Raw genomic sequence first — 21,187 nt, forward strand, 5'->3', positions numbered from 1 at the left:
CTCAACAAAAGCCCAGGATCAGACAGTTTCACCAGTGAATTCTACCAAACATTCAAAAAAGAATTAATGCCAATCATTCTCAAACACTACCAAAAAATTGGAAGAGGAGGAAATTCTTCCAAATTCAACTTATGAGGCCAGCATTACCTGCCCTGATACCAAAACCAGATAAGGACACCACAAGAAAATTACAGGCCGATATCCCTGATGAACACAGATGTAAAAATCCTTGATAAAATATTAGCAAACTGAATTCAATAATACATTAAAAGGACCATATGCTATAATCAAGTGGAATTTATTTCAGGAATGCAAGGATATTTTGATAATGGCAAATTAGTCAATGTGATACACCTCATTAACAAAATGAAGAATAAAAATCATATGACCATCTCAATAGATGCAGAAAAGTATTTAATAAAACTCAGCATCCATTTATGATAAAAACTCTCAACAGAATTGGTATTGATAACATACCTCAACATAATAGGGGCAACGTATATTGCTGTATATGACAAATCCACAGCTAACATCAGACTCAATGAAAAGCTGAAAGTTTTTCTTCTAAGATTAGGAAGAAGACAAGGATGCCCACTTATGCCACTTTGATTCAAAATAGTATTAGAGGGCCACCTAGGTGGCTCAGTCAGTTAAGCATCTGACTTCGGCTCAGGTCATGATCTCACGGTCCTTGAGTTCGAGCCCCATGTCGGACTCTGTGCTGACAGCTCAGAGCCTGGAGCCTGATTCAGATCCTGGGTCTCCCTCTCTGCCCCTGCCCCTGCCCCTGTGCACGCTCTCTCTCTCTCTCTCAAAAATAAACATTAAATTTTTTTTTCAAAATAGTAATCGAAGTCCTAGCTAGAGCAAGGCAAGAGAAAGAAATAAAAGGCATGCAAATTGGAATGAAAGAAGTAAAACTGTCACTATTTGCAGACAACATGATATTACATAGGTAAGTCCTACTAAAAACTCCATCAAAAAACAGTTAGAACTAATAGACAAATTTGCAGACTAGGCCCTGTAATCTGAGGTCTCTGCTCACAAAGCAATCCTATACCCTCTGGTCATCCAGCCTCTCCAGCTTCTTATGCCTTAGTACTCTCCCCTCCTCTTCCCAAGTCGCAGGACACAAAATCAATACACAAAAATTTGTTGCTTTTTTATACACTGATAATGAACTATCAGAAAAAGAAATTAAGAGGGGCCTCTGGGTGGCTCGGTTGGTTAAGCATCCAACTCTTGATTTTGGCTCAGGTCATGATCTCACATTCATGAGATCAAGCCTTGCCTTGGGTTCTGTGCTGACAGCACAGAGCCTGCTTGAGATTCTCTCTCTCACTCCCTCCCTCTCTCTCAAAATAAATAAATACACTTTTTTTAAAAAAAGAAGACTGGGGCGCCTGGGTGGCTCAGTTGGTTAAGCATCCAACTTCGGCTCAGGTCGTGATCTCGCAGTCCGTGAGTTCGAGCCCCACATCGGGCTCTGTGCTGACAGCTCAGAGTGTGGAGCCTGCCTCAGATTCTGTGTCTCCCTCTCTCTCTGCCCCTCCCCTGTTCATGCTCTGTCTCTCTCTGTCTCAAAAATAAATAAACATTAAAAAATAAAAATATAAATAAATAAATAAAAAGAAGGAGAAAAGGAAAAGAAGAAAAAAGCTTGAGGATATCATGCTCCCTGATTTCAAACCATATTACAAAGCTATAGTAACTGAAACAGTATGATATTGGCATAAAAATGGACACATGGATCCATGGAATGGAATAGAGGGCCCAGAAATAAACCCATGCATGTATGGTCAGTTAATTTATTACAAAGGAGCCAAGAGCTGGGGCGCCTGGGTGGCTCAGTCAGTTGAGCGTCCAACTTGGGCTCAGGTCATGATCTCATGGTACGTGAATTCAAGCCCCGCATCGGGCTCTGTGCTGACAGCTCAGAGCCTGGAGCCTGCTTCGCATTCTGTGTCTCCCCCTCTCTCTGCCCCTCCCTTGCTCATGCTCTGTCTCTCTCTGTCTCAAAGATAAATAAAAACATTTTAAAAAATTAAAAAAACAAAAAACAAAGGAGCCAAGAGGCACCTGGGTGGCTCAGTCGGTTGAGCTTCAGACTTTAGCTCAGGTCATGATCTCACAGTTCATGAGTTTGAGCCTCACATCAGGCTCACTGCTGTCAGCCTGTCAGCACAGAGCCCACTTCAGATCCTCTGTCTCCACCTCTCTCCACCCCTCCCCCACTTACACTCTCCCAAAAAACAAATAAATACTAAAAAAACAAAACAAGACAAAGGAGTCAAGAACATGTGATGGGGGAAAGGACAGTCTCTTCAATAAATGGAGCTGGGAAAGCTGGACAGCCACATGCAAAAGAATTAAATTAGACCATTATCTTAAACCACATACAAAAATTAACTCAAAATGAATGAAAGACTTGAACACAAGACCCGAAACCATAAAATTCCTAGAAGAAAACATAGATGGTAGGCTCCTTGGGTCTTGGTGATGAGTTTTAAATCTGACATCACAAGCAGCAAAAGCAAAACTAAACAAGTGGGAGTACGTCAAACTATTTCTGCACAGCAAAGGGAATCATCCACAAATGAAAAGGCCACCTACTGAATGCGAGAAAATATTTGCAAATCATATACAGGCACACTGCCGAGATATGGCAGGTTCAGTTCCAGACCACTGCAACAAAGCTCGTGTCACAATAAAGTGAGCCAAATGAATGTTTTGGTTTCCCAGTGCATGTAAAAGTTGGGTTTACACTCTACTGGAGTCTATGAAGTGTATAATAGTATTATGTCCAAAGAAACAATGTACATGCTTTAGTTTAAAAATACTTTATTGTTAAAAAATGCTAACCATCATCTGAGAGTTGTAATCTTCTTGCTGGTGGAGGGTCTCGCCTCGATGCTGACAGCTGCACACTGGTCAGGAAGGTGGGTGCTGAAGGCTGGGGCAAGTTCCTAAAATAAGACGTGAGTGAAGTTGACCACATCAGTTGACTCTTCCTTTCAGGAATGATTTCTCTGTAGCATACGAGGCTGGGTGATAGCATTTTATCCACAATAGAATTTCTTTCAAAATCGGAGTCAATCCTCTCAAACTCTGCCACTGCTTTATCAACTAAGTTTATGTAATAGTCTAAATCGTTTTGTTGTCACTTCAACAATCTTCACGGCATCTTTACCAGGGGGAGATCCCATCTCAAGAAACCACTTTCTATGCTCACCCATAAGAAGCAAGCCACTCCTCATCCATTAAAGTTTTATCGTGAGACTGCAGTCATTCAGGCACATCTTCAGGCTCCGAGAGTAACAACAAAGATCAGTGATCACAGATAGCCACAGCAAATATAATAATAATGAAAAACTTTGAGATATTGTGAGAATTACCAAAATGTGACACAGAAGCATGAATGCTATTGGAAAAATGGGACCGACAGGCTTGCTCATTCCAAGTTTGCCACACACCATCAATTTGTAAAAATTATAATATCTGCAACATGCAATAAAATGAGGTGTGCTCACATCTTACAAGGGACTAATATCCAAAATATATAAAGAAATCATACAACTCATCAATTTTTTAAAAAAACTGGTTTAAAAACAGGCAGAAGAGGGGGCGCCTGGGTGGCTCAGTGGGTTGAGCGTCCGACTTCGGCTCAGGTCATGATCTCACACTCTGTGGGTTCGAGCCCCACGTCGGGCTCTGTGCTGAGAGCTCGGAGCCTACAGCCTGCTTCGGATTCTGGGTCTCCCTCTCTCTCTGCCCCTCCCCCACTCATGCTCTGTCTCTGTCTCAGAAATAAATAAACATTAAAAAACATTTTTTTAAATAGGCAGAAGATCTGAATAGACATTTTCCCAAAGAAGACCTAGAGAGACCAACAGGTACGTGAAAAGATGCTGAACATCATTAATCATCAGGAAAATGCAAATCAAAGCTGCAGTGGGATATCACATCACACCTGTTGGAAAGGCTATTACCAAAAAGACAAAACAATATCAAGTGTTGGTGAGGATGTGGAGAAAAAGAAAGCTTTGTGCCCTGTTGGTGGGAATGTAACCTGGTGCAGTCACTGGGGGAAACAATATGGAGTTTCCTCAAAAAAATTAAAAGTAGAACTACCATATGACCTAGCAATTCCAGGTCCGGGTGTTTATCCCAAGAAAACTAAAACACTAACTTGAAAAGATATGTGCCATGCTATGCAAGTGTCTGTCAGTGGCTGAATGGATGAAGAAAATGTGATACACACACACACATATATACACAACTCACTGTGAAATATTAGCCGTAGAAAGGAGTGAGATCTTGCCATTTGCAACAACATTAAAGGATGATGCTAAGTGAAATAAATATCATGTGATCTCTCTTATATGTGGAATCTGAAAAAAATAAAATAAAAAACAAACAAAAACAAGCTCATAGATACAGAGAACAGATTGGTGGTTGCCAGGGGCAGGGGGTAAGGGATGGGAGAAGTGAGTGAAATTTTTTCAAATTTGAAAAAAAAAAAAAAAAAAGAAGAGGGTAAAGGGATTTTGTATGAGCCTCTGATCAAATTATTTTTTTTGAGCCTCTGATCAAATTAAAGAGAACTACTTTCCCAAATTTAATTAGCTATGCATATTGCTATAAAAACCAAAAATTTTTAAGACATCTTACATCAAAGCATATGTTTTCATATAGAATATTAATATCTCCATCTTTATAGTAGCACAATCATAAAATATAATTTTTAATATTCTTTAAAGAAAGAAGGGGCCAGCAAGGGTCAAAGTACCTAAGTCCCATGAAAGTCCTAGTGTGGTCCCTAAGCTGCTCTTGAATTCCTGACTCACAGAAACTTTGAGATAATAAATACTTGTTACTTTAAGCTACTAAATTTCAGGGTAATTTGTTACATAGCAAGAGAGCACTAATAATACTGGCCTCATAAAGATCTGAAGGCAGAGCACTGCAGACAGGGGAGAGCAAGGCAAAGGCCCTGGGGTAGAAGTAATCCTGGCATGTTCAAAATGAACAGAAAAAAAAAGTGTTACTTAACCTCCTGAAGCCTCAGTTTTCTCATCTGTAAAATGGGGATGATGATTGTCACAGCTCCTCACTGGGTTGTTATTGGGATTGATTAATAGTATCTGACACAACTGTTTGCTATTCAGCCTCCTCTTGGCTTCTCTTTCTCCTCCTCCTGCCTAGACCTGATATCTGAAAGCCTGAGCCTCTTGCCAGCCACTTTGGTCTTCTGCCCCCAATCTCCATCAACACACCAGCAGCTGGAGGTCCAGAGATGCTTCCAGACAAGATTCTGAGCTCAGAGAAATAGGTATTCCACAGATGGGAATGAGAGGCGTTCCAGTTTTGCAGCTCTCCCCTGAAATCCCTGCCTTCTTTGCTCATCACCCACTTGCTAACTCCCTTAGAGCCAGTGAGAGTCTCCTACAATTCTAGAAGATTCCAGATTGTCAGACAAAGCCCTTAGTTTCCACCAAAACCCTCCATTTGCCCACGCATCCACCTGTGCTCTGTTGGGGCGGGGAGAAGCCCTTCTCCACCACTGTGACGGCATCAGCCCCAAAGCAGGGCCACAGCGCAAGGTCTCAGCCACAGTGGTGGGGGAGGGCTGGAATTAGTTTACACGAACGCGCAAGCACACATATTCCTGTACTTTGAAGCCCCTCCCTGCCCTTGGGTGGAGTCCTTTGTGTACCATCACAAACAAGTTTGTGAGTGAGAGTGTTGGAGTCAATAGTCCGTGAACTGGCTGGATGTTGCACACACCTCCGTCACTGCTGGCCACAATCTCTGTCCCTACCAAGTAGGCACACCATATTCTAGACTGGCAATAACAATAATAATGATAATCAGTAGTGAAAGGGTGCTTCCTCTCCTCCCAGCAACCACATGAGGAGTGTACCATTATTACCTCCAATGATGTATTGAGAGCACAGAAAGATGAAGTAACTTGCCCAAGGCCCCACAGGAGGAAGAGGGGATTCAAACCCAAGCAATCATCAGCAGAGAACAGACGGTGCCATACAGGCCTGCGTGCCCTACCCATTCGGGCCTCAGCTGCCTGGATCTCGTGGCCGGTCCACGAGATGAGGATCTGGACCAACCAGTTGCTCCTTTAGCAGAAATGGGATCAGTGGGCACAGAGGCCAAAAGAAACTGAGCTTCCCCACAAAGTAAAGACAAGGGGACAGCCTTCAGGGCCGGGAGTCAGAGAGGACAGAGCAGCAATTCAGACAAAAGCAAAGATGAAATGACCAAGAAGCTACCAGAAGAGGGGCCTAGAGGCAACCTCAGGCTGCTGGCTCCTAAGCTCCAGGTTGCTGGAGACCTGGTGGCTGAGCGACTCCCGCCCCCAACCCAGAGATCTGGAGCCTCTCCTGCATCTACAGTAAGTCTCCTTTGTGGGGCAAGCTTCGAAGAAGTCTCCCACCCTGGCTATCAGAAAAGCTCTGACCGGAACATACTGTGCGGCCTTGGACAAGCCACCTAACCTCTCTGAGCCTCCGACTACTCCATGAAATGCAATTTTGTAAGAATTCAAATAGATACTAAGAGGTTGCTAACACTAATAGGCCTAAAGGCAATGGCAGAGATTATCAGAGCATTCTGGTGCTTCCCACTCCACTCCCCTGGTGAACTAAATCCTGAGTGAGCACAGTTTAGGCTCTGACTGGGGCCCTAAGTGAGTGGCACTGCCCTGATCGGGGTACCTCGTGTGCCACAAGACCCCGTGTGCCCCACCCGGGTGAGAATGCTGCCGTGGGGCTCCTGTACCCCTCTCCCCTCTGGGGCCCTGGCCTCTGCCCAGCCCCAATCAGCCTCCTCCCCTGCCCACACCAAACAGCTGGGATCTGCTGTGTTGTGCTTTAACAAACTATTTGGGGATCACACAAAAATTACAAATAATAGTTCAGAGAGGTCCCACACGCCCTTCGCCCAGCTTCCTGTAATGTTAACATCTTGCATAACCATGGTATCAAAACCAGGAGATTAACACGGCACCATACTGAGCGTCCGGTGACAGCATAGAGACGTCTCAGCCCAATCCTGCCCTCGAGGAGTCATGGCCTCAGGAAGAACAGATATGGAAGTGAGACAGTCACCCTGTGATGAGGTCCAGAGAGAGGAGGCTCATCTTGCTTGTGGGGTGCAGAGCGGAAGCCCTTCATTCCAGCACAAGAGGGTCCCGGTCTGAGCTGAGCCCTGAAGGACAAGTCTCCAGAAGTCAATGCTCTTCCCCAAGTACTGGTCCAGGGCTTACTGAGGGTCCCTTTCCCAGTGAATTTTCAGGGAAGACAAAGGCCGAACCATAGAGGGAGACGAGACCAGGAGGCAGACAGACGGGGGCCGAACCCCCGCTTCAACACTGTGCGACTCTGAGCAGGTGACTCAACTTTTCTGGGCTTCAGATTCCTTGCTCCTCCCGTGCATCTCTCTCCATCTCTGTTTCAGACTCTGCATCTCGGGTCCTCTATCAGATGCAGTGTCTTCCTGCCTCTCGTTCATCTCGCCCAGTCTCTCTCAGCCTTGGCCCTCCCCCCATCCCAAGGCCCTTGGAGTCCCATTAATTTGGAGAGGCTGTCTGGATGGATTGCCGCCTGGCCCCGTCCTGGGGCTCAGAGAGCTGTGTAATTATCCACTTGGAGCTGAGGGGAAGCGATAACCAGTTCTCCCTCCCTCCTTCCCTGCTTGCCTTATGCTCATCCATTTTGCTCAAACATCCCCAGGGAAGCCGATTATGGAGGGGCCCGCTGGGGGAGGTGGGATGGGGATCCTCATTACCTCAGACAAGGTCAGTGAAAGGGAATACCAAGGCCCTGACCCCCCAGCCTGGGCCCTTCTGTCTGTCCCGGACATCACAACTTAATCTCTAGACCATTATCTCCAGCCAGGAGCTCACTCCTGTGCCCCTGCCTTGTTCAGCCAACTTTCCCCGGGGCACCTGCTGCGTACATCCCACAGGTCCTCAAATTCAACACCTCCAACTTAAACACATCACCTTTCCTCCCAGCCCTGCCTCCCCCATCCCTACCCTCCTCCTCCCACACCCCACTCATTGTCACCTCAGCTAATGTGCCACAACCATCCATTTCTCTGTTTACCTCGGACCAGCAGGACCAGCTTCTGTGTCTTAAAAAGTACCTGGGAGTGGACCCCTTCCCCTGGACAGCCCATGGACCCTGCACACTGGCAGTGTCCCAAGTCTAATTTATATCATCTTACCTGCAATCTCCCTGCCTCTGTGACACCCCCCTTCGCAATCACAGATACCAAATTTCTCCACCTCCTCCTGATCCCCCTACACACAACCCAATAGTCCCCATCCTGGGGCAGGAGAATGGACTTTGGAGTGGATAAGAACTGAGAGATAATCCCAGCTCCATCATTCCCTGACTGTGGCCTGGAGCAGGTCACTTCACCTCTGGCCCTCGGTTTTATAGTCTATGAAATGGGACTAAGGGGACCCACCTGGCAGGGCTGTTGGGAAGATAGGGTGAGAATATCCAGAATTACAATATCAAATGACTATAGCACCAAGCAAGTAACATGCAGGAGTGAAGAGGCCTGGTGGGTGTGGCCAGACAGTGGATGCTCCATCAAAAGGGGACAGCTGTTCGTCACTCCAGCCATTGATGCCACAGGGGATATGGGCCTCGAATAGCCAGGACTTCCTAGTTCCCAACCATGTTTCCATGTGCAGTCTCCAGCTTTGTATATGTTGGCAATGAATTGAAATGTTTCTTTAGCACCACGAAGGCCAAACTGCCCCAGGGCGCCAGTTTGTAATCCTTGATGTATGCAAGGGGTTGAGCCCAGTGCTGGCCCAGAAGAATCAATAAACATTAATTCCCTAATCTGCCCCTCTTATTCACTCACTCTCTCAACAACCAAAAGTCTCCCCAAGCTATTCCTCCCATGCTGCCCTCACCCTTATCATCTTCATACAGCTCCTAGTGGCCAGCAGCCCCAGGCCGCACCCCACCTAAGGTGCCTTGCCCTGCTGGGCTCCTCCCTGGACACTTCCCAGTCAACAATCCTCTCCCTTTCATTTTCTCACTGCTCTTTCCAATAACATATCAAGGTGTGTAAGTACTTATGATTGACCTCTAAAGTAGTAATTATCACCCCCACCAAACAAATGAGGGAAGTGAGGTCCAAAGGGCGTGAGTCAGTCAACAAATACTGATTACACACCTACTATGCGCCAGGCTCTCTTAAATGGCAAGTCCAAGGTCACACAGAGTATTCTTGGTTGCAAGTGACAGAAACCTAAGTTAAACCTGCTCAGGCAGAAGCCAAGATGGCAGAACAGCATGGAAGTTTTCTGTGTGTCTCGTGTCCATGAAATACAGCCAGACCAACAATAAACCATCCTACACACCTAGAAAACTGCTTGGGGAATTAACACAACAACCTGCACAATCTGAGCCACAGAATTCAGCAGGTACACGGCACAGAGAGGTGAACTCGGGGAGCGAGAAGCCACGGCGGGCAGGGAGGTGCTTTTGCAGGCAGAGAGAGGACAGAGACGTGGGGGGGGGGGGGGGAGAGAATACGGGAAAAACACTCCTCCCCCCCAAAAGCAGCTGGAGAGAAATGGAAAATTGGAAACAGTCACAGGGACTAAACTAAAAAGGGAGAAAAAAGAGGGTTTAAATTCCATTAAGACTGTAAACAAGGGGAGCACAAAGTCTGCAACTCCACAGCTCAATACCTGGTGCTGCTCTGGTGGGAAGGTCGAATCCCCAGGAACAGAGTGGGGTCTGGGAGGTTCTCAGGCCACATGGGGAAAGGCGGTCCCACTGCTGGAAGGACATTTGGTAGAGATTGTTGAAGCCACCTGGTCCCAGCAGACCCCAGAAAACAGTCACATTTGCTGGTGCTGGAACAAGGTCGTTAAGGGTGAAGCCTGGTGCCAGATGTGTGTGTGATTTTCCATAATCCCTGAAACGCTGCTGCTACACTATCTCATGAACTTTTTCTGGGGCAGACTGGCACCTGGCCGCAGTCTCAGGGCACCAGCAGCAGCAGGGTCCAGCAGGCGTTCCTGGATGCAGCCGGCATTTGGCCATTGCTTGGTGAGACCCTCCTGCAGAGGGGCAGAATGGGTCAAAGCCGCAGTCCTTCGGAAGTAAGAGGCCGGGGAAAACAGCCGCATCTGAGACAAAACTCGGGAGAGAGGTACTGCCTGGAGCTTGGTCACAGACAGTGAAAAAGCGGGGAGTGGACGAAAGCTGAAGACAGAGAACGGGTGTATGATTGCTGATCGGGGAGAACAGAGTTCCGATACTAGAGACTGGGTAGCTGGGTGCCGCCATTTTCACCGCTCCGACGCATGCGCATAGGCACCTACGAGCGCCAGAGCAATCCACCACAGTAGGCTAGCAGCGCCATCTAGTGGAGAGCAGAGCTATTACACTGAGACCCACCCAACTGAGCCAACCTCGCTCTTCAAGAACACAAGTCTCACCGCCTGCTTAGTTTATGGATTATAAAGCTCTTCATAGTCTGACTTCTAGGGGAAAACGAAGTAATTTCAGTCCTATTTCAATCTATTAGCAGGTCCATCTATTCAACTTCCTTTCTTTTTTTTCTCTTTTTCACTTCTTTTCTTGAATGCAGAAAGAGAAAAACTTCATTTTTACTTTCAATTTCTATTAAAAATATTTTTCTTTAATTTTATTACTATATTTTTCACTTTTATATAATTTTTTTCGAATTCTATTTTATGTCCATCATTTTATTTTAGTCTATTACAGTCTATTCACTTTTTCAAATTTTCAAACGATTTCCATCTTTTTCTCTTTTTTCTCTTCTTTGTTTCTTTTCTTTTTCTTGAATACAAAAAGAGAAATTTTTCATTTTTATTTTTAATTTTTATTAAAAATATTTTTCTTTAATTTTTTCCACTATATTCTTTACTTTTGTGTAATTTTTTTCAAATTCTATTTTACTCCCATCATCTCATTTTAGTCTACTTCAGTGTATTCATTTTTTAAAATTCTCAAATGATTTCCTTCCCCCCCCTTTTTTTCTCTAATCTGTCAAACCACTTTCAACACCCAGACCAAAACACACCTAGAAGTAGCATCATTTATCCGATTTGTGTGTGTGTGTGTTTAATTTTTTAATTTTAATATTTTTTTAATTTTAATTTTTCTACCTCATTAATTCCTTTTCTCCCTTCAAAATTAAAAAATGAAGGAAGTCCCCCAAAAGAAAGAGCACAAAGAAATGACCACCAGGGGTTTAACCAACACAGATACAAGCAAGATGTCTGAACCAGAATTTGAATCACGATAATAAGAATACTGGCTGGAGTTGAAAATAGATTAGAATCCCTTTCTGCAGAGATAAAAGAAGTAAAAACTAGTCAGGATGAGATAAAAAATGCTATAACTGAGCTGCAACCATGGATGGATGCTGCAGCAGCAAGAATGGATGAGGCAGAACAGAGAATCAGTGATATAGAGGACAAACTTATGGAGAAAATGAAGCAGAAAAAAAGAGGGAGATTAAGGCAAAAGAGCACAATTTAAGAATTAGAGAAATCAGTGACTCATTAAAAAGGAGTAACATCAGAATCATAGGGGTCCCAGAAGAGGAAGAGAGAGAAATAGGGATAGAAGGGTTATGTGAGCAAATTTTAGCAGAAAACTTTCTTAACCTGGGGAAAGACACAGACATCAAAATCCAGGAAGCACAGAGGACCCCCATTAGATTCAACAAAAAACGACCATCAACAAGGCATATCATAGTCAAATTGACAAAATACTCAGGCAAGGAGAGAATCATGAAGCAGCAAGGGAAAAAAGTCCATAACCTACAAAGGAAGACAGATCAGGTTTGCAGCAGACCTGTCCACAGAAACTTGGCAGGCCAAAAAGGAGTGGTGGAATATATTCAGTGTGCTGAATTAGAAAAATATGCAGCCAGGAATTCTTTATCCAGCAAGGCTGTCATTCAAAATAGAAGGAGAGATAAAAAGTTTCCCAGACAAACAAAAATTAAAGGAGTTTGTGACCACTAAACCAGCCCTGCAAGAAATTTTAAAGGGGACTTTCTGAGGGAAGAAAAGATGGAAAAAAAAAAAAAATATATATATATATATATATATATATATATATATATATATATACCAAAAGCACCAAAAGATTAGAAAGCACCAGAGAACACCACCAGAAACTCCAACTGTACAAGCATCATAACGGCAATAAATTCATATCTTTCAGTGCTCACTCTAAACATCAGTGGACTCAATGCTCCAATCAAAAGACATAGGATAACAGAATGGATAATAAAACAAGATCCATCTATATGCTGTTTACAAGAGACCCACTTTAGACCTAAAGACACCTTCAGATTGAAAATAAGGGAATGGAGAACCATCTATCATGCTAATGGTCAACAAAAGAAAGCCAGGGTAGTCATACTTATATCAGACAATCTAGGCTTTAAAATAAAGACTGTAACAAGAGATGAAAAAGGGCATTATAGCATAATCAAAGGGTCTATCCACCAAGAAGACCTAACAATTATAAATATTTATGCGCCAAATGCAGCAGCACCCAAATATATAAATCAATTAATCACAAACATAAACTCATCGATAGTAATACCATAATAGTAGGAGACTTCAACACCCCACTCACAGCAACGGACAGATCATCTAATTAAAAAAATCAATAAGGAAACAATGGCTTTGAATGACACACTGGACCAGATGGACTTAACAGATACGTTCAGAACATTTCATCCTAAAGCAGCAGAATATACATTCTTCTCCAGTGCACATGGAACGTTCTCCAGAATAGACCATATACTGGGACACAAATCAGCCCTAAGTAAGTACAAAAAGATCGAGATCATACCGTGCATATTTTCAGACCACAACGCTATGAAACTCGAAATCAACCACAAGAAAAAATTCGGAAAGGTAACAAATACTTGGAGACTGAAGAACATCTTACTAAAGAATGAATGGGCTAACCAAGCAGTTAAAGAGGAAATTGAAAACTATATGGAAGTCAATGAAAATGATAACACCACAACCCAAAACCTCTGGGATGCAACAAAGGTGGTCATAAGAGGAAGGTATATAGCAATCCAGGCCTTCCTAAAGAAGGAAGAAAGATCTCAGATACACAACCTAACCTTATGCCTTAAGGAGCTGGAAAAAGAACAGCAAATAAAACCCAAAACCAGCAGAAGACAGGAAATAATAAAGATTAGAGCAGAAATTAATGCTACCAAAACCAAAAAAAAAACAGTAGAACAGATCAATGAAACCAGAAGCTGGTTCTTTGAAAGAATTAACAAAATGGATAAACCACTAGCCAGTTTGATCAAAAAGAAAAAGGAAAGGATCCAAATAAATAAAATCAAAAATGAAAGAGGAGAGATCACAACCAACGTAACAGAAATAAAAACAATAATAAGAGAATATTATGAGCAATTATATGCCAATAAAATGGGCAATCTGGAAGAAATGGACAAATTCCTAGAAACATATACACTACCAAAACTGAAACAGGAAGAAATAGAAAATTTGAACAGACCCATAACCAGTAAGGAAATCCAATTAGTAATCAAAAATCTGCCAAAAAACAAGAGGCCAGGGCCAGATGGCTTTCCAGGGGGAATTCTACCAAACATTTAAGGAAGACTTAACACCTATTCTCTTGAATGTGTTCCAAAAATTAGAAATGGAAGGAAAACTTCCAAACTCTCTCTTATGAAGCCAGCATTACATTGATTCCAAAACCAGACAGAGATCCCACTAAAAGGAGAACTATATACCCATTTCCCTGATGAACATGGATGCAAAAATCCTCAACAAGATATTAGCCAACTGGATCCACCAATACATTAAAGAAATTATTCACCACAACCAAGTGGGATTTATACCTGGGATGCGGGGCTGGTTCAATATCCACAAAACAATTAATGTGATTCATCACATCAATAAAAGAAAGGACAAGAACCATATGATCCTCTCAATAGATGCAGAGAAAGCATTTGACAAAATACCACATCCTTTTTTGATAAAAACCCTCAAGAAAGTAGGGATAGAAGGATCATATCTCGAGATCATAAAAGCCATATATGAACGACCCAAATGCTAATATCATCCTCAATGGGGAAAAACTAAGAGTTTTCCCCCTAAGGTCAGGAACAAGACAGGGATGTCCACTCTCACCACTGTTATTCAACATAGCATTGGAAGTCTTAGCCTCTGCAATCAGACAACACAAAGAAGTAAAAGGCATCCAAATCGGCCAGGAGGAGGTCAAACTTTCACTCTTCGCAGGTGACATGATACTCTGTATGGAAAACCCAAAAGATTCCACCAAAAAACTGCTAGAACTGATTCATGAATTCAGCAAAATTGCAGGATATAAAATCAATGCACAGAAATCGGTTGCATTCCTATACACCAACAATGAAGCGACAGAAAGAGAAATCAAGGAATCAATCCAATTTACAGTTGCACAAAAAACCATAAAATACCTAGGAATAAATCTAACCAAAGAGGTGAAAAATCTATACACTGAAAACTATAGAAAGCTTATGAAAGAAATTGAAGAAGACACAAAAAAATGGAAAAAGATTCCATGCTCCTGGATAGGAAGAACAAATATTGTTAAAATGTCAATACTCCCCAAAGCAATCTACATGTTCAGTGCAATCCCTATCAAAGTAACACCAGCGTTCTTCACAGAGCTGGAACAAATAATCCTAAAATTTGTATGGAACCAGAAAAGACCCCAAATAGCCAAAGCAATCTTGAAAAAGAAAACCAAAGCAGGAGGCATCACAATCCCAGACTTCAAGCTATACTACAAAGCTGTAATCATCAAGACAGTACGGTACTGGCACAAGAACAGACACCCAGACCAACGGAACAGAATAAAGAACCCAGAAATTGACCCACAAATGTATAGCCAACTAATCTTAGACAAAGCAGGGAAAAGTATCCAATGGAAAAAAGACAGCCTCTTCAGCAAGTGGTGCTGGGAAAACTGGACAGTGACATGCAGAAGAATGAACCTGGACCACTTTCTTACACTTTACACAAAAATAAACTCAAAATGGATGAAAGACCTAAATGTAAGACAGGAAGCCATCAAAATGCCCGAGGAGAAAGCAGGCAAAAAACTCTTTGATCTTGCTCACAGCAACTTCTTACTCAACACGTCTCCGGAGGCAAGGGAAACAAAAACAAAAATGAACTACTGGGACCTCATCAAAATAAAAAGCTTCTGCACAGCGAAGGAAACAATCAGCAAAACTAAAAGGCAACCGACAGAATATATACGGTTAGTATCCAGAATCTATAAAGAACTTATCAAACTCAACACCCAAAAAACAAATAATCCAGTGAAGAAATGGGTGAAAGACATAATAGACACTTCTCCAAAGAAGACATCCAGATGGCCAACCAACACATGAAAAAATGCTCACCATCACTCATCATCAGGGAAATACAAATCAAAACCACAATGAGATACCACCTCACACGTGTCAGAATGGCTAACATTAACAACTCAGGCAACAACAGATGTTGGGGAGGATGTGGAGAAAGAGGATCTCTTTTGCATTGTTGGTGGGAATGCAAGCTGGTGTAGCCACTCTGGAAAACAGTATGGAGGTTCCTCAAAAAACTAAAAATAGAACTACCCTATGACCCAGCAATTGCACTACTAGGTATTTATCCAAGGGATACAGGTATGCTGTTTCGAAGGGGCACATGTACCCCCATGTTTATAGCAGCACTATTAACAATAGCCAAAATATGGAAAGAGCCCAAATGTCCATCGATGGATGAATGGATAAATAAAATGTGGTATATATATATATATATATATATATATATATATATATATATGTATACACACACACACACACACACACACACACACACAATGGAGTATTACTCGGCAATCAAAAAGAATGAAATCTTGCCATTTACAACTACGTGGGTGGAACTGGAGGGTATTATGTTAAGGGAAATTAGTCAGTCAGAGAAAGACAAAAATTATATGTCTTCACTCATATGAGGACATTAAGAGGCAAAACAGATGAACATAAGGGAAGGGAAACAAAAATAATATAAAAACAGGAAGGGGGACAAAACAGAAGAGACTCATAAATATGGAGAACAAACTGAGGGTTGCTAGAGGGGCTGTAGGAGGGGGGATGGGCTAAATGGGTTAGGGGCACGAAGGAATCTATTCCTGAAATCATTGTTGCACTATATGCTAACTAATTTGGATGTAAATTTTTAAAAAACAAAATTAAATTAAAAACAAAATCTTACCCACAAAAAAAAAACCCAAAAAACAAAAAACAAAAAAACCTGCTCTGGAAAAGGGACCATGTAGTAGCTCTGTGCCTGCAGAAAGGGAAACAATGTGTCTGGGCTCCACCCGCTAAGGGAGCTGGGATGCAAAGGCCCTTCCCAGAACTCACTTGCTTCTCTCTTGTTGCTTCTTCCACCAGCAGATCCAGAACATCTCTGTGTTTATCATCAGATGGACACTGCCCCTGTCCTGTGTTCAAATGCCCCTGGGAAGGACGCTTAGCAGCTCAGCTTGGGTCTGTGGTCGCACTGGGCCAATCAACAGAGCAAGGTACCTATGACTGATTAGCTCAACTCGGGCCGGTCCCAGCCCTGGGCCAACCAACGCTCAACAAGACAGCAAGCCCTGTGGGGAGATTGTGGCTGGTTGGAGAACGGGGATTCCCCAGGAAGTGCTGTCTGTGCAGACAAGAGATGTCTTACTTAGCGCTCTCCCAAAAGCCAGGCCTGAGGATGAGGATTTACGTGCAAGTTGTTTGTTGGGGAGGTGATCCCAGGAAATATCAGCATGGGAATGGGAAGTGAGGCCAAGAAGGAAAGGAAGCTGGTGAAGGGCAGGTGATTGAGTGAGTTGCTTCCTTGGGCAAGTGAGATTAATCCTGCTGGGGGCCTCTGGGAAAGAGTAGGACTTGAGCCTCACAGTTACCTCAACCAAAGGGGGTAGAAGTTGGAGGATTTATTCCCTAATTTCTATCAGTCATTGGTTGAGGGCTACTCCGGTGAGGTGCCAATTTGGGGGTACTTCCAGCCACCCCATCGTAAGCAGGGGCCCCAGAAGCCCAGACAGCGCCAGGCAGGGCGGCAGGTGCTGGCCATGGGACGTTGGCCTGCCTACTGTAAATCACCGAGCTTTGCACAGTCTTCTTTTTTTTTAATTTTATTTTCAACGTTTTTTTATTTATTTTTGGGACAGAGCGAGACAGAGCGAGACAGAGCATGAACGGGGGAGGGGCAGAGAGAGAGGGAGACACAGAATCAGAAACAGGCTCCAGGCTCTGAGCCATCAGCCCAGAGCCCGACGCGGGGCTCGAACTCACGGACCGCGAGATCGTGACCTGGCTGAAGTCGGACGCTTAACCGACTGCGCCACCCAGGTGCCCCTGCACAGTCTTCTTAATCGCCAACACAGAGCAGGCCAAGGAGACACGCAGAGGGCACTGACAGCATGTGCTACGCGTACTCACTACTTGAGGAAACAAACTTTAAAACCATCACTGACCAGAGGTGCAGGGCATTCCTGCCAGAGCCCAAAGGGAGGTCCCTGGCCCTTGGATGCTTGGGGCGAGGTTGTGGGGGGGCACCTGGGTGGCTCAGTCTGTGGAGTCTCTGACTCTTGGTTTGAGCTCAGGTCATGATCTCATGGTTTGTGAGTTTGAGCCCCATATCGGGCTCTGCACACCCGTGCAGAGCCTGCTTAGGATTTTCTCTCTCTGTCCTTCCCAGGCTCACACACTCTCTCTCTCAAAAAAAAAAATTTTTTTTAACTTAAAAAAAAAAAAAAGCCTCACAGGAAACTGAGACAAGCTGCTGTGGTCACAGGGCACTAGGCGATGGGGACCATCTCCCCAGTGTTACTGTCAGGCTGACTGGAGCGATGGGGAGGCAGATGGGGGGAGTCAGTGCTGCCATGACCCAGCCCACCCAGAGCCTCAGAGACACTCAGAGATAGTAGAGAGAGACCAAGGGGCGGGGCCAGCTCCAGCCCCCACCCCCCCCCCCACCCCCAGCCTCAGGCTGAGCTTGGGAGCAGAGGCAGACTGGTGGAGTGGCTCCAGGGGCTCAGGAAGAGAAGGTCACCAGGGAAGAGCATGACGATGAATGCCATGCCCACCGGGGGCTCCAGGAAGGTAAGACAAGAATGTCCACCCTCCCAACTGGCTAGCGACAGCCTTCAGAGCCGGGGAGGAGAGAAGGGTGGGGAGCATGCCAACCATCATTCCTATGCTTTCCATGGGCCCTGCTGTCTCTCCCATAACAGCTCTGTCACCTGCCACAACACACACAGAACAGGGACTAAGGCTGGGAAAGGAGAGTGGGTTTGGACATGGCTAGGGAGCAGAAGTGGGATTTGAACCCGGGGCCGTGTGGGTTCCATCTGTCGCACAGCCCTCCCCCGCTTCCCAGCTCTGCCTCTTCTCCGCCCTGTCTGCCTCCCACCCTTGCACCCCTACCTCCTTCCTAGACTCCTGCCATACCACAGCACCCATCATTCTGCCAAGGAACAGTCGGGAAGTCTTGCCACAAGCTTTCCGTTTCCAGAAGAAAGCGAAGCTTCTCCAGCACAGGAGCAGGCTCTCCCGCTAAGCCAGCCCAGGCCCTGAGATAGAGGCAGATCGTCTGCAGAGGAAGCTCTCCCAGGGGCTGGGCCCTGCCCTTCCCCCAGAACTACAGGAATGGGTCTCCTCCATTCCCTCAAGGTCACAAGCAAATACAGGACAGGAACCTGACCTGTGCATCCCTGTATCCTTCCAGTGGTGGTGAAGGATTGGACCGCTGAGGTCCACATGGCTGTTTACTCCCCCCATTCCCCCTCAACGAGTTGAGACAGGCTCCTCTAAAGACTGCCACCAAATAGTGAGGGAAAGAGATCAGAGAGCAGTATCAGCTCGGCCTTTCTCCCAGATAGGGATCCTCGCAGTGAACAACAGCATCTTGCATTTATGAGGTATTTATGATGTGCCAGGCACACACGTTTTGTATATTTTTATTCATCTAACCCTCACAGTAACCCTACAAGATGGATACTATAGTGGTCCCTGTGTTCCAGATGGAGAAAGTAAGGCCCAGAGGGGCTAAGAAAATTGCCCAGGGTTGGAAGCCAGTAAGAGCTGGGTAAGCAGGAGAGTTGGGTGGGAATTTGGGCCGCCTGACTCCAGAACCCATACTCTTAAAACAGCATCTTGACAACACGCTTCTGCTCAAAGATTCAGCAAGGCTCGTGGCTCCTTTGCTCTTGATAAACAGAAACATTCATTCATTCACTCATTATCAATCGCTCATTAGGCAGCTACTACGGGCCAGGGGCTGTGCCAGATGGTAGAGACAAGAATGAGCACGATTCCCATGGCCCAACCTCTGTGTCTGTCCTTTTGAAGACGGCACTCAAAAGGAGGAGAGGACATGAAATACACAGGCACTCCCCAACTACAAGTGCAGTTGTGACACAGTCACAAAGGAGAAGCAGGTGCCAAAAGAGTGGGTGACAGAGAACCTGATCTAGTGTCAGGGGTCAAGAGAGGCTTTTCTGAGAGGGACATTTAAATCAAGATCTGGAACCTGAGGTGATGCTAGCTCAGGGAAAATGAGGAAAGATCATTAAGGCACGTGCAAAGGCCCTGAGGTGGGGAGATTCCTGTGTTCTAGAAAGTGAGAGAAGGCCAATGTGGCTGGAGCACAAAGATAGAAGGGAAGAGGCTCAGAACAAAGGGTAGCAGAAGCCTCATCGTGCAGGGCATTACCATATTAGCAATATGAGACTTTATGTCAAGACAGTGGGAGCCACTGAAAGGTCTTGAACAGATTTTTTTTTTTTTAAACATGACTTGCATTTATGTGTTTGGTGCATGTAGAGCATTTGGCCTAGTTTCTGGCACAGAGGAGGTGTTCAATAATGAAGCTGACATTACTACCCCATTTTCCAGCTTTTCCACCTCTCCTGAGGAAGGGAATGGATACCACCTTGACCCCACAGGCTGACTTCCCTTGTCAAAAGGACCAAAACTTTACTCTCATTTGTGAACAGGGGTTTCAATAGTCATCAACGGGGTGTCAGGCCACAGTGCCTATACTGCCCTTTGTCTGCTGCATTTAGAAGGGAGCCTGGGAGGTGGCTGGTGTCCAGAAGGGAGTCCAGCTCCCACCCACCCCATACCCATTAACAGGGAGAACAGGCAAGAAACAGGAAACAGGTGAGCTGACCCCACAGGGAGGCCAAGACTGTCTCCTGAAGTTAGGGCTCAGGGAAGGGTCCCTCCAAACCGGAAGGACATGTCAAAGATGATGAGGAGAGTCAGGAATGCCCTGGCTGAGGACCGGGGGACATGTGAGTAGGGCCAGAGAACCAGGAAAGAGAAGAGTAAGAGAAAGGATGACAGATAGAACGCATTAACCGTTTGCAGGGCAAATGGCCCTCCAGCCTCCTCCCCTCTCCCTGGAAAGAAGGAAACCCTTCTTCAGCTCTGATGCATCGGCCCTGCCTTTTTCCCCTGCAAGCTTCCTGAAAAGGTTCAGTCTCTGCTTTCCCCACCCACTGCCTTCTAGCCTGTGTCACCACAGCCCTGCTGAACTATTCTGCCAAAAGTCACCATGGACCTCGACTGGCCTCTCCGCAGGTGGGTTTCCTGTATTGCACTTTCATGACATACATCCTCCCCTGCTTGCACTGGTTTAGCCTTCCACAGACAACGCTGTTTCTCACCTGCTTCCCAAAATGTCAGTGCTCCCCAGAGCTCTGCCTGGACCCTCTTCTCTTGTCACCCAGCACGCACTCCAAGGCCACCCTCTGGGGCTCCCATCACCTCCTTGGGGCCAGCTGCTGGCTGTGGACAGTCCACATGGCTGTCTTCCACGTGGAGCACTGACCTCACTAACTCCTGATCATCTGGGAAGAACCTGTGCATCCCCTTCCCTCCCCCACCCCCACCAGACAGCCTGCTTTTCCTCCTATGTTCCTTACCTCCAACAGCGAACCCACCACTTGCCAATCACTAACACAAGCAACCTGGGAACCATCGGGGTCTTCCTCCTACCTGCCCCCTGCATCCAGTCAGAACCCATACAGGCAGTGCTGGCTGTACTCATCAA

The 21,187-nt window shown here is 45.1% G+C and overlaps 1 long non-coding RNA gene across 1 annotated transcript in view; it reads right to left on the reverse strand.

Annotated features, from left to right (window-relative positions):
* Window positions 1-2,867: 2,867 nt before the first annotated feature.
* LOC112848499 (uncharacterized) overlaps window positions 2,868-21,187 on the reverse strand; it is a 112,033-nt gene continuing 93,713 nt past the window's right edge. Inside the window, exon 3 of the long non-coding RNA XR_015254599.1 lies at window positions 2,868-2,966. This is a non-coding gene — a long non-coding RNA (uncharacterized LOC112848499). The remainder of the gene's footprint in view (window positions 2,967-21,187) is intronic.

Source organism: Puma concolor, chromosome C1 (genome assembly GCF_028749965.1).
Source record: "Puma concolor isolate L17-30 chromosome C1, mPumCon1.1.hap2, whole genome shotgun sequence".
Classification (NCBI taxonomy): domain Eukaryota; kingdom Metazoa; phylum Chordata; class Mammalia; order Carnivora; family Felidae; genus Puma; species Puma concolor.